We start from the raw sequence: 11980 nt of genomic DNA, 5'->3' as shown, positions 1-11980 counted from the left end.
CCACAAATTTCACCGACTTCCACCCGTAACTTCCAACAACAACAACAACTCCTGGCAGCCCCCGCAACACCCAAAACAAACACCAATCAGCCACAATAGCAGTCCACGCAAACCCCAGTTGCTGCCCCCTGCTCTAGCCACCAACGCCACCGTCTACCTCCCCGCAACAACCGCACTAAAGCAGCCCATTCGACCTTCATGTGCGTGCGCGAAAACCCTTTAATGCGTGCGCACAGCTAAGTTCAAGTTGAAGCCGTTGATCTTCATTAATTTGATGATCAAATGGTTGTGATGGTGTGTTATTTGGGGTGATGTGCTGTGCGTGGTAGGGAATAAATTCCCATCCTCAAAGAGCAACCAAAACCGAAGTCAGGGGATCGATTTCCTTTTTATTTCTTTCTTTTATTTCTAGTTTTCTTTTGCTTTCTTTTTCTTTTCTTATTTATTTTATTTTCATTTCCTTTTATTTTATTTTTCTTTTCTCTTTTATTTTCTTTTAACCTTGTAAATATAAATACCCATTTTGGGGTAATATTAGAAAAACAATTTTAGGACAATTAGAATCCGATTTTAGATCATATATTTCTTAGCTTAGGTTGATAGCTTCTCTCTAAATCCAAAGTTAGTTTAGGAGTAGTTTTAGAGAGAGAAAGTGAGGGATTTCAATGGTTACTAGATGAAGCCCTTGCGATGTACGGTTTGTTTGAATGTTTTAAAATATTTTTATATATATATATATTTATGTGCTAAAATTTGTTATATATTTAGATAAAATTCCTAATATCAAAAGATAATATTTTATATTTAATTAATTTAAACTGGAAAATCTCATTCGCTAATTTTGCTTACATGTCATTGAAATTATTTAATTCTAAAAGAAATTAATAACCTCGTATTTAATTGGCAACCACTAAAATTTATTATCCTACATGGCGCGCTGAAAAAATTAAATCCTACGTGGCTCTCTAAAAACTCGGAAAAAAACTCCCCTATATATATATATATATATATATATATATATATATATATATATATATATATATATATATATATGCATATATATATATTTGAGAGATTGAAGATTGAAGATGACAATTGTATTGAAGATCTTCATTATCAATCAATTAGGATTTCACACTCTCTTTCCTCTTTATTGCTTTGTTTAATTTCATGTTTGGGTTTTATTTAATTTTGATGTTTGATTCTTGATTAGTGTAATTGTTCTTGATATTTTTTTATTCTTGATTTCTTTAGTTGTTTGTTGATAGATGATAATTCTTTAGTAGTTGTTTGGCTAGGAATTGGGTGAAACTTGTATTATTGATTGTTTGTGATTAATTTGGGAATTGTGTTGATTGATTGTTGAGATTAAAGTGATTAATGAAGGTTTGCATGTGTGTAATTCGATTAGGCCTTGAGAATTATGCTAGATTGCATTGTAATTGCTAATGACACGACCAATTGATTTAGGAATTGCAATTATCGATTGGTTTGGATTGTGATTCTTTTAGTTTGTTATTCATAGTGAACCCTAGCTTAACAATTAGGAGATAGCTCTTTGATTCCAATTGATACCTCTTATCATTAGTCTTCACAACCTTTGATTGACATGATCTTCCCAAGTTGTTGCAACTGTCATGATCACTTGTTGATCCCATTCCTAGTGTTTTATTTGTTTGATTGTTAGTTTGTTAGTTGTTAGTGTTCCTTCTTCACCTTCGATTTTGACCTAGCTTAGGCGCATAATTGAGAGTGCTTGAACATTACCGTTCCTTTATGTTCGACCCTTAACTTACCTCTATACTCGTATATAGGTTTGTTAAGTGTTTATAAATTTGTTTGGCTCTAGGGAAGATTAGATAACGACCTACATTTTCCCTACGTCATATACACTAGTGAGTATAACTCATTGATGTATTAATTCAAGTACGAATTAAAGGAGAAGATGGAACTTTGTTATACGACGCACTAGATGCTTAATTATGCCTAACAAAGTATAAAAGTCTAAGACTCTTAAAGAAATGGTTTTTAAAGATTTTGAGATGAAGTATGACAAGAAGTATAGGAAATAAGGAACATAGAAAAGGAATAAGATTCCATTTCTACTAAAGAGTTCATGTTTACTTAGCAATTCGTTATCTTCACAAGTATTAGATACTGCTTGAGTGTTACACTTTGAAAATGAACTCAAACTATTGAAGTTAAGCTAAGTTATTGACTTACAAATGAAGCAAATGGTGCTACATCAGTTGTAAGGTCGTATGCTTTGTTTAAAGACCTTTTAAGCTAAGGTTGGAACAAATAAATGGTTATCGTGTTCCATAATCAGCAAACAATCCGTTAACACACGAACAGACTCACATTAAAAGTAAAGAGAAATAGTTGCAAATTTATTTGAATGGCATGATTGTCTAAACCATGAGTCAAGAATGCTTGATTATAAACAAACATTTTCTAACATGAAAACTCACAAAGTTCAAATCAAAGGCATGGTTTTTGTTCCGAACAACTTTAGCAGTGTCACATTAACAAGAACTTACTCAAGGCTATATAGGCTCTTGACAGTTGATCGATTCAGAATCGTTCTAAGACAAGCAAGTCTTATTTGTTAAAAACTGACAAAGTAAAGAGCTATTGTTCTTGGCATAGACAATTGAATCCAAACGCTAAAGAAGATTAAGTTACTTCAAAGTTTCACAAAGAATTTGAAAGAATGTGGCTATATTCATCAAATGTGAACAAACTTGACTTAAGCAGCTCAAGAGTTCAATGAAGTACATAATCGACTTGGCAAGATATCAAAATGTCTAGATTAGATCGAGCGATGTATGCTTGAACCAAGCGTGACCATCACAAAGTTATGAAATTTTTCATAAATAACTCCACAAATAACATAGTGTGTCTTCACGGAGACCGCGATGCCATTTGAAAATGACTCGAACAGTGATGGATCACATCCCTTCCTATAAAACTCTTACAGATTTGCATAAATGACTAATGTTACACTAAACAAAATGTAAAAGCTAAGAAAGGACACCTGATGAGCGTCATTTATGGCGCTCAATAGAGTAGCATTTAGTTCCTTTTTCTATATTTTCTTACTTTATTTTCATATAATTTTTCTAGTTTACTTCTATTTTCCGTCTTTATAACTTATTTTAGTTTTTCGTTTACTTTTATGAGTTTTTCATGATTTTTGTTCTTAATTTGTTACTTTAGTTTAGTTTCAATTCATTTTGCTTTCTCCCTTAATTTTACTTGAATTTTTGTAGGTGAAGTTTCAAAGTTTTATTTTCCACGCTCTCATCGATTCTAGATCATGAACACGAAAATATGTGAAGATCAAGGGCTGCCCTCCTTGCGGGCATCATTACGAGAGCACCGTTGATAGGGATGCACGAGAACGCTAGGAGCAAGGCTTTACGCAAGGGACTACAAGCAAGCAAGAGGAGCCGCGCACGCACGGGCCTGTGGTGCGTGCGCACGGCCACCGTTCGAGCCCCTACGCTCGTTTTACTATATATACCCCTTGACTTTTCCTTTTTTAGGGAGAGGACTTTTTCACTTGTACTTGAGACTTATTTTCAGATTTAGTAGAGACAGAAACTTTAGATTACTTGTTTTGTACTTCAAATTACAACTTTGAGCTTGGATTTCATCATCAATCAATGATAATTAGTGATAATTTCTTTATTTGAATTTACTTTTGCTTGATCTTTCCTTTAATTCTTGAATGTTTGATATGATTGTTGATCTTTGGTTTGAGAATTTGTTGAATTTGATTTTCTTTTTTATTAAGCTTGAAATTATGATATTTTGATTCAATTTGCTTTTCTTTTTTTTTCAATTCCATTATGATTTGTGAGTAGATTAGTAGCTAGGGAGAAGGGGAGCATGTTTGATTGATGATTTTTGCTAGTTGATGATTCTTGGTTGATTGAATTGTTGCAATTAAATTGGTTGACATAGTTGTGCATGTGATCAATTTGATTAGGGGTGATCAACCTAGATGATTAATCTAGATTGCATAGAAAATTTCAATGACATGAACCCTTTATTTGAGAATTAATTTTATTGATTGGTTTGGATTGTAATTCTCCTTGTTAGTCATTCATAGTGAACCCTAGCTTGACTTATAGGAGATAGCTCTTTGATTCCAATTGATAGCTTTTATCATTAGTCTTCACAACCATTAATTGGCATGTTCTTCCCTAGTTGTTGCACTTGTCATGATTACTTGTTGATCCCCATTCCCTAGTGTTTCATTTGTTTGTTTACTTGTTTAGTAGTTGTTTAGTGTTACCTCTTTACCCTTGACTTCGACCTAGCTTAGGCATAGATTGGAAATACTTGAACATAACCGTTCCTAGTGGTTCGACCCTTGACTTACCTCTATACTCGTTTGTTAAGTGATTATAAATTTGTTTGGCTCTAGGGAAGATTAGATAATGACATATTTTTCCCTACGTCAACACCATATTCAGTTATAGATAGAAATAACTTCTAAACATCTTTTCAAGTATATGTCTTAAACTCTTAGTCTCAGTAGGAGCTCACTGGCTCACTGGGAGCTAAGTGGCTCAGTGGGAGCTTAATAGCTCATTAAAGGCTAAGATAGATCAAGTGGGAGCTAACTGTTTGTTTCACAATGAACTTTTACACAAAGACAATACACATGTCTCTTTGTAAGCAGTCAAGTGAGACAACGGGCATTACCTCCACAACCTAATTGAGAACATAATGTTTGTTGCTCTAAGTGGTGTCTTTCTAGAAATTAAGTGAGACTACGGGCATTACCTCCACAACCTAATTGAGAACATAATGTTTGTTGCTCTAAGTGGTATCTTTTTGGAAAGTAACACATTTCCAAAACGACAAGTCGGAGGAAAATGAACTCGATGACTATCGAGCTTAGCAACAAACTAGAACTGAGAATCTCGGAAGACTCAAAAGGGCTTCATGAGAATGATTGATCAAGAGTACTCAAAAGACTTTACATGTGCTTTAAAAGAGAATTCATTACTCAAAAACCTTTTGAAAAGTTGGACTAAGATCAACAAAATGAAAGGGCTTTGAAAGCGCCTTGAAACTCAGTGTTTGATGCAATTACCCCGTATAGGTATAGAATTCACTAAAGTTTTGGATTGAATCTTATAAATTTTCTATTAAGTTTGAAATATACCTAAGACTTACAAGCACACTATTTACTATTAGATAGTAAGGGAGTAATTCCTTGTAAGATAGCTACGACAAATCCAAATTCTGAATAATGGTTAGAGGCCATAAAATCCGAAATAGACTCCATGTTTGAAAATTATGATTAAAACTTGATTAATTTGCATGAAGGGTAAAAGAACCATCGATCGCAAATAAGTTTTCAAGGAGAAAACTAACAAATGCAGAAATGTATATGCATACATAACTAGATTGGTTGAAAAGGATATAATTAAATTCACGGAGTTAATTTTAATAAAAACCTATTCACCAATCGGAATGCTCAAGTCTTTTCGTGATTATTCTAGCAAAATTGCACATATGAAATATGGAAAAATAGATACCAAAACCGCCTTCCTAAAATAGGATTTTGGAAGTGACTATGAAAATAGTTTAAGAGTTTTGAAAATCAAAATAATGCTAGATTTGAAAAGCAAGCTCAAGAAATCCATTATGGGATTGAAGGTAGCATTGCATAAAGGAATTGGAACGTGTTTTCTCATAGATTTAACTAAAAGGATTATCTTATGGAGAAGCATAGAAATTCTTGTGGATAAAAAGTTTAGTGGGAGCAAGAGTCAATCTTGTAAGGTCCAACAAGAAGTTTACGAACTCTGTTGTAAATTAACTATCAAATGCTAAATGCTTAGATTTGAAAGTATTTTCAAAAATGGACCAAGCAAAAAACGATACTTAGTACATATTGGGAATTAAGATCTATTGTATAGACTTAATAAAATGTTTGAACGAGTAAAGGAATTTACCGTGTTAAACATGAATTGCAGGACTTAAAAAAGGCTTTCGACCCGTATGTATAAAACTAAGTAACTGTTTGAACTAAGTATAAGCTAGGCTAAATACTAAGTCAAACAAGAAAGACTCTAGTAGAGACTTTCAACCATATCACATAGCAAACAGTTTAGTAAGACTCGGTGAAACTGGATGAGTTAAAAGGTCACATGAATGGAATAAAATTGAGAATAATTCTGCAATTGAAACCATCGTGTATGCTATGGAGTCGTCACACAATTTACATGTTTAAAGAATGAGAAGAATAAAGTACCAATCAAAACAAATCTAAGTCATGGACCGTTAGATTATGATCAGGAACATTCAAAGTACTTGGATAAGTAAAAGGGATGGGTTCTTGACGCATAAAAACAAATGTAATTTGAGATTTGATGTTGCAAGCATAAACCTTAACAAGGATAAGATCATTAATAAGGAAGCCATTTATAAGCACGAACTAACAATGAGTCGTTGCTTAAGAATGGTAACATGGACGTGAATCCATGTGTAATGTGCAGAAATTTAAGGTAAATTTCCATGATCACAAGTGATTAGGGTATACAAAGTCATTGTGAGTCGTTTGGTGTGAAACCCAAGCAAAGCATCATCAGGAAGTCTACTAAAATATATGTTGAGAATATGGTTTCCTTAAAGGCAATAACAAGGAAGATGTTAAATGGAAAGTTCGTTGTTGAACGTTGATGATTGTAGGTTGTCAAGTTAAAGATCTCAATCATGAAGATGAGTGGGAGCCATCACTTGGACAATAAATCCTAAATCACATATAATCCATGACACTCTCAAATCTTATCATCATATTATGAAAGTGATCGATAATGAAGATGTTAGGATTTGCAAAGTAATTATAACTAAACCTATGCAATAAGTGAACGACAACATTCACAATTGCACGAAAGAAATCAAGCATATTAAATATGGGTGTGATTTCTATAAATGTTTTTATAAAGAGTATTACTATTAAAACATTTGGAAAAACCATTTATCATAAGATGAACCATTCAGGTTTTGGAGTAATTTAATTTCATGCAATTTTATCACTCCGGTTTTATTTAATTGTGGTTTAAAATTAAATTATGAGTCCATTCGATTTTGAGAATATTCAAAATAGGGTATCAAGACCAGTCTTGGATAAAGAAACACCTATTAAGTGAACATTGAATATTTTAATCGAAAAGTATCTCTAATCAAGGTCATTTATATGATGGACGATTAATGACCACTTGAGATTAGTGTGTAGTTTGATTTATAACACCATTGCTTGTGCTACAAGGACATGATTGCCTTTAATCATTTGCACAGGTATTGGTTTAGAACCATATTAGATCGACCTATGAGAATACTTTAAGAGATTTAAAAATCGTCATAAGTATACTTCTCATTACGACTATTGGAACCTTTTTCCTCGAATATGAGTATTGTGAGTTCTCTTATTTGAGTACTAGTCTGTTTTGATTTTAGTTAAAAGTCTGCCGTACATTGAGATTATAAAGGCAACACTCAGGCGGATAGGTCCTTTAGTAAGAGAAGCTTACATTACAAGAGTGGGAATGTCCCCTTTACTAATAATAGGGAACATTTCTTTGTTGTTTTACAAGGCCTCTTGAATAGCGAGACTGTGAAAATGCATGGCCGTGCTAGGATGGATTTTAGAAATCATCTGTTTATTGATAGTCAAACTCGGATTTCGAGAAACACTTCTGGACGTAATAAGGATGATGAATAATCTTACCTTATAGTTCATGAAGAGACGTTAAGTGACATAGGAAAAAAGCTATACACTAAAAGCACACTTGTCTGGAAGGACAAGTGGGAGATTGAAAGGAATGGTGTCCTTCGAACAAGTGTATTATTCCGATAGAGGGTTTGGTGCTATTGAAAAGCTATTTATTCAGTAAGTTCAAGTGATCGGAATGCCTAGGTGGAGGCCACTTCCAATTAGTAATATTAATGCATAATTAATATTATATTATAGCTTAATCATTACCAAACCCTTCGGGTCACACCCAAGCAACTAATGATCCGACACGACAAATTAATTCGGAAGGAATTAATGAGTCGCTCGAGTAATTAATATTTAAATGTCAGAAATCGAGCTAAGAGATTCGAGACCAAGCGTCGCATGTCGAGTTAAATTCTAGGAATTAACGAGACGTAACAAATAAGTCAAACAACAAACAAAGTAAAAATGAGTAGCCCTACACTCGTATCGGCCTACCCTTACGAGAGCTAGGCTAGCGCATGCCATCACAAGCACTAGCCGCAAGCACAGGAAGCCCCAAGCATGGGCGAGCTAGGCGCGCTAGCCGAGTGCGATGCGTGATGGCTGGACGAAGCCAAGCAGTGCACAGCAGCCTTGCGGGCTTGCGGTGCATGCTGGCTGGCCGAAGCCAAGCAGCGCACAACAGCCTTGCGGGCTTGCAGTGCGTGTTGGCTGGCCGAGGCCCAGCAGCGCACAACCCTCGTGGCTTGCGTGTGGGTGCAAGGCCCAACCAAGTCAAAAGGGCCTTGACCAGTTATTTCCTTGGTGAAGAAGGAGGTTGACCGGTCATGCCCTCTTATGATTGGTGGGTTTAGTAGCTTGGGGATCAAGGAGACCATGTGGTCCTCCTTGTTGTCCTTACCTAACCACTCCCATGTGTGTGCCAAGTGCTGTTTGATTATTTGTGTTGCTATTTAATTTAATTCAGAATTAAATTAATTGCTTATTTTTCTCACACTATCATTTCTCCCACATGGAAAGACGATGGGAATTTTGGAAAGCCTTTGCCTATAAATATCAACCTTAGGAGTTGGGATTATTCACTTGAGTATGAGCTTAATTAGGCATCTCCACTTGAGAGAAAAACCTATAAGCTCATTAATTACTCGGGTAGTCTTTTTGTTCGGACTTGGCTAACCTCCAAGTATTGGACCGGTCGGGTCGAGTTGTGGGTGGACTTTTGTTGGAGTTCCTTGCCATTTGTGAGGCTCGGCTTCTCACAAGTAAGAGCTCCGTCCGGGTGAGCGAAGCACGCTACAAGGGTAATTTAGTCTTTTCTCTATTCTTGTTATTTATGCATTTTGTTGTATTAATTGTGAGTTTGTTCTTGGGTTCGGGTTTTATTTCTGCGGTGAGTCGGACTCATCGAAACCTAACATCCACATCAGCTTCAGCAAAGAGGTCTGTCCATGCATCATGGTTGCAACATTGACAGAATATAAGGAAAAAAACCTCTCTCCCGAATTTGTCGGGTTTGGTAAGGAATTTGAATAGGTGTTCTAGACAGCTTGAATTTCTCACATAACCAGAGTTGAAGCACAATTAGACACCCTGATGGGACGGAGAACGGTAGGTCTTTGGGCTACCACCCCACCCAATCAAACAAAATTTGTAGCTTAACTAACCCCTATTTAGCCTAGTGGTAAGTCAAGGTCGAACCCAAGGGAATGGATATCAAATGCACGATGCCTAAATCAAGCTATTTCGGAATCAAGAAGGGGTTTGAGGTAGAACTAAGGCTAACTAGGTATGCAAACTTGTATTAAATCAATCTAAGACACTAGGGCAATGGATCCACATGCAATCATAATGGAAACGGTAATTTGGGAGGTCAAACCGACTAAGTCAAGCGATATGAAGGAAAATCATCATGTATCCAAAAGAGCATACTAAGGTGGTTCACCTAGAGGTCTAACTAGCGTCAACTACGCTAAACACTAACTAGGGAACGTCACAAAGCACCTCAATCGTGAAATTGCAAGTTCACTAATCAATGGTCCGTATCATAGCAAGCTTACAATGCAATCTAGTGTATTAATCAAAGATGGCCAAACCTCAATTAATCACACACATGCACATGAAATATCAACCAAATTTAATCATATCATCAACTCCATCAATTATCCCCAAATTACACTATTCCATCATTTATACATGCTTCACCATCTCCCTAGCTAGGAAACTACTCACTAGCCATAGAAATGGAAATCAAAACTACAACATTCATCAAATTCATTATCAACATGCTTGAATTCAAAGATTAAACCAACAATCAATCAAAATCAATCAAAATTCAATCAATAACCAAATCAATCATCAACGATATGAAAAACTAATGAAATCAACTAAAATCAAACTTGTATTGAAATCAAGAAGAAAATCCTTACAAAACTTTGATCTAAAGATCAAATACAATGAGGAATCCTTGAGCAATCACCAAAAATCATGAGTTTCTCTCTCTAGTTCTTGAGTTTCTCTCTCTAAAATTCTCCCCAAAAACTAACTATCAAATTCAATCTAAAACTAAAACTTACTCTCCCAAAAATAGGTAGAAATAACTATATATACAAAGGAGAGGTCGGCAATGACGCCCAAAAATAGACCCTCGTAAGTGCGGGCGCTCGAAGGAGTGTACCCAGGAATGTGCGCCCGCACAAACCTGATGTGCGGCCGCACACGACAGATGTGCGGCCGCACACTCCTTGAGTGCGCCCGCACATAGCTGCAGCTTCCTCCTTTCTTCCTTGCCCTTGCTCACGAGGTGCACGCATCCTAGATGGTGATGATGGAGGACAAGGTAGGCAGCAACTTCCTTGAATTTCTTGAAGGAAATGAGCCATGAGGAAGGCATAAACAAGACTTTGAAGCATGCTCCTTGAACCTCTCATTGACTTGAAACTTCTTGCACAAGCTTTAGGCATGATAATCAATGGAAAACTATAGAAAGGAAGCCCGGGAATTCTTGGACAATCAATTACCACCTACAAGCAAAAGATAAAAAGCAAGTAATAGAGAAAAATAACAAGTAAACTAGAAAAAGACATGAAAAAGAGAAACTAACTACAAAAAGCATAAAATGAAGAAAACAAGAATAAAACTAAGGAAAACTAAAGAAAAGAGAGATAAAATGAAATAAAAATCATCCAAAAAGGAACCAAATGAGTGCCAAAAATGTCACACATCAAATTCCCCCAAGCTAAACTTTTGCTCGTCCTCGAGCAAAACAAAGCAAGAAAAAGAGAGGATGAAAATTTTATTAAAAACGAAAAAGAAAGACTCAAGATAAGAATATACACTAAAACTCATTGTCGTAGGAATCACGGTTGTTTTTAGCTACAACAAGCCCTTTAAACCCCAAAGTCGCCTATGAGGACGAGTGAGGTCTCGTAAGGGTATCCTAAGAGTTTGACCCATAACTCTCCACCAAACATCAATGAGGCAAACCATAGAATTAAAAGAAAGAAAATGAAATAGAAACGAATCTTTGCGAAATGAATCAACATAAAGACTATAAAGCATGTGAATGACAATCTTTCTCAAGTAGTTAAGGTATGCACGTTTCAAGATATCCAAGGTTGATTGAAACATAGGGTATGCTAGGCATAGGAACTAGTTATCACAATTCACTTTCATCCCAAACAATCTTAGGTTCTTCCCACTAGTCTCAAATCTCCCCTTGGTGAGTGTCCCAATGATTCCTCGAAGGAACCGGAAAAGAAATATTTTAAGGCTACTCGACAATCTTGACTATGCATCCCCTTTCCTTAGGCAATGACCCATGATGCCCTCCCCCGAATAGTGACTCAACTATCTAGGTCGAAAGGTCTTTCCCCAAGGTTGTAACGTAAGGCATAAAGGGTGAAGGTAGGCAAAAATTTTAAAATTTGGTGATTTTCCTAAAAGTGAAGCAAAAGGGTGATCAATCCTTAACACCACAATCAAGAAATTACCAAACAAAAACAACACCCCCAAGCTTACTTGAAGCTATACTCACAAAAATATATACAAAAAGCGTACACGCTTCTCCCCCAAGCTAAAATGGAGCATTGTCCTCAATGCTTAGAAAGAGAAAAGAATACATCAAAATATTTTTGAATTTTTACTTTTCACTTTTTTTTTGTGTTTTTATATTGTAATTGCAAAGTCCTTGCCTTTTGCTAAATTCGGACGGCTTTTATAACTTTTGCACTTATTTGT

Source organism: Chenopodium album, chromosome 12 (genome assembly GCF_948465745.1).
Source record: "Chenopodium album chromosome 12, dcCheAlbu1.1, whole genome shotgun sequence".
In the NCBI taxonomy this organism is placed as follows: Eukaryota; Viridiplantae; Streptophyta; class Magnoliopsida; order Caryophyllales; family Amaranthaceae; genus Chenopodium; species Chenopodium album.
Note: the sequence above shows the minus strand (reverse complement) of the source record.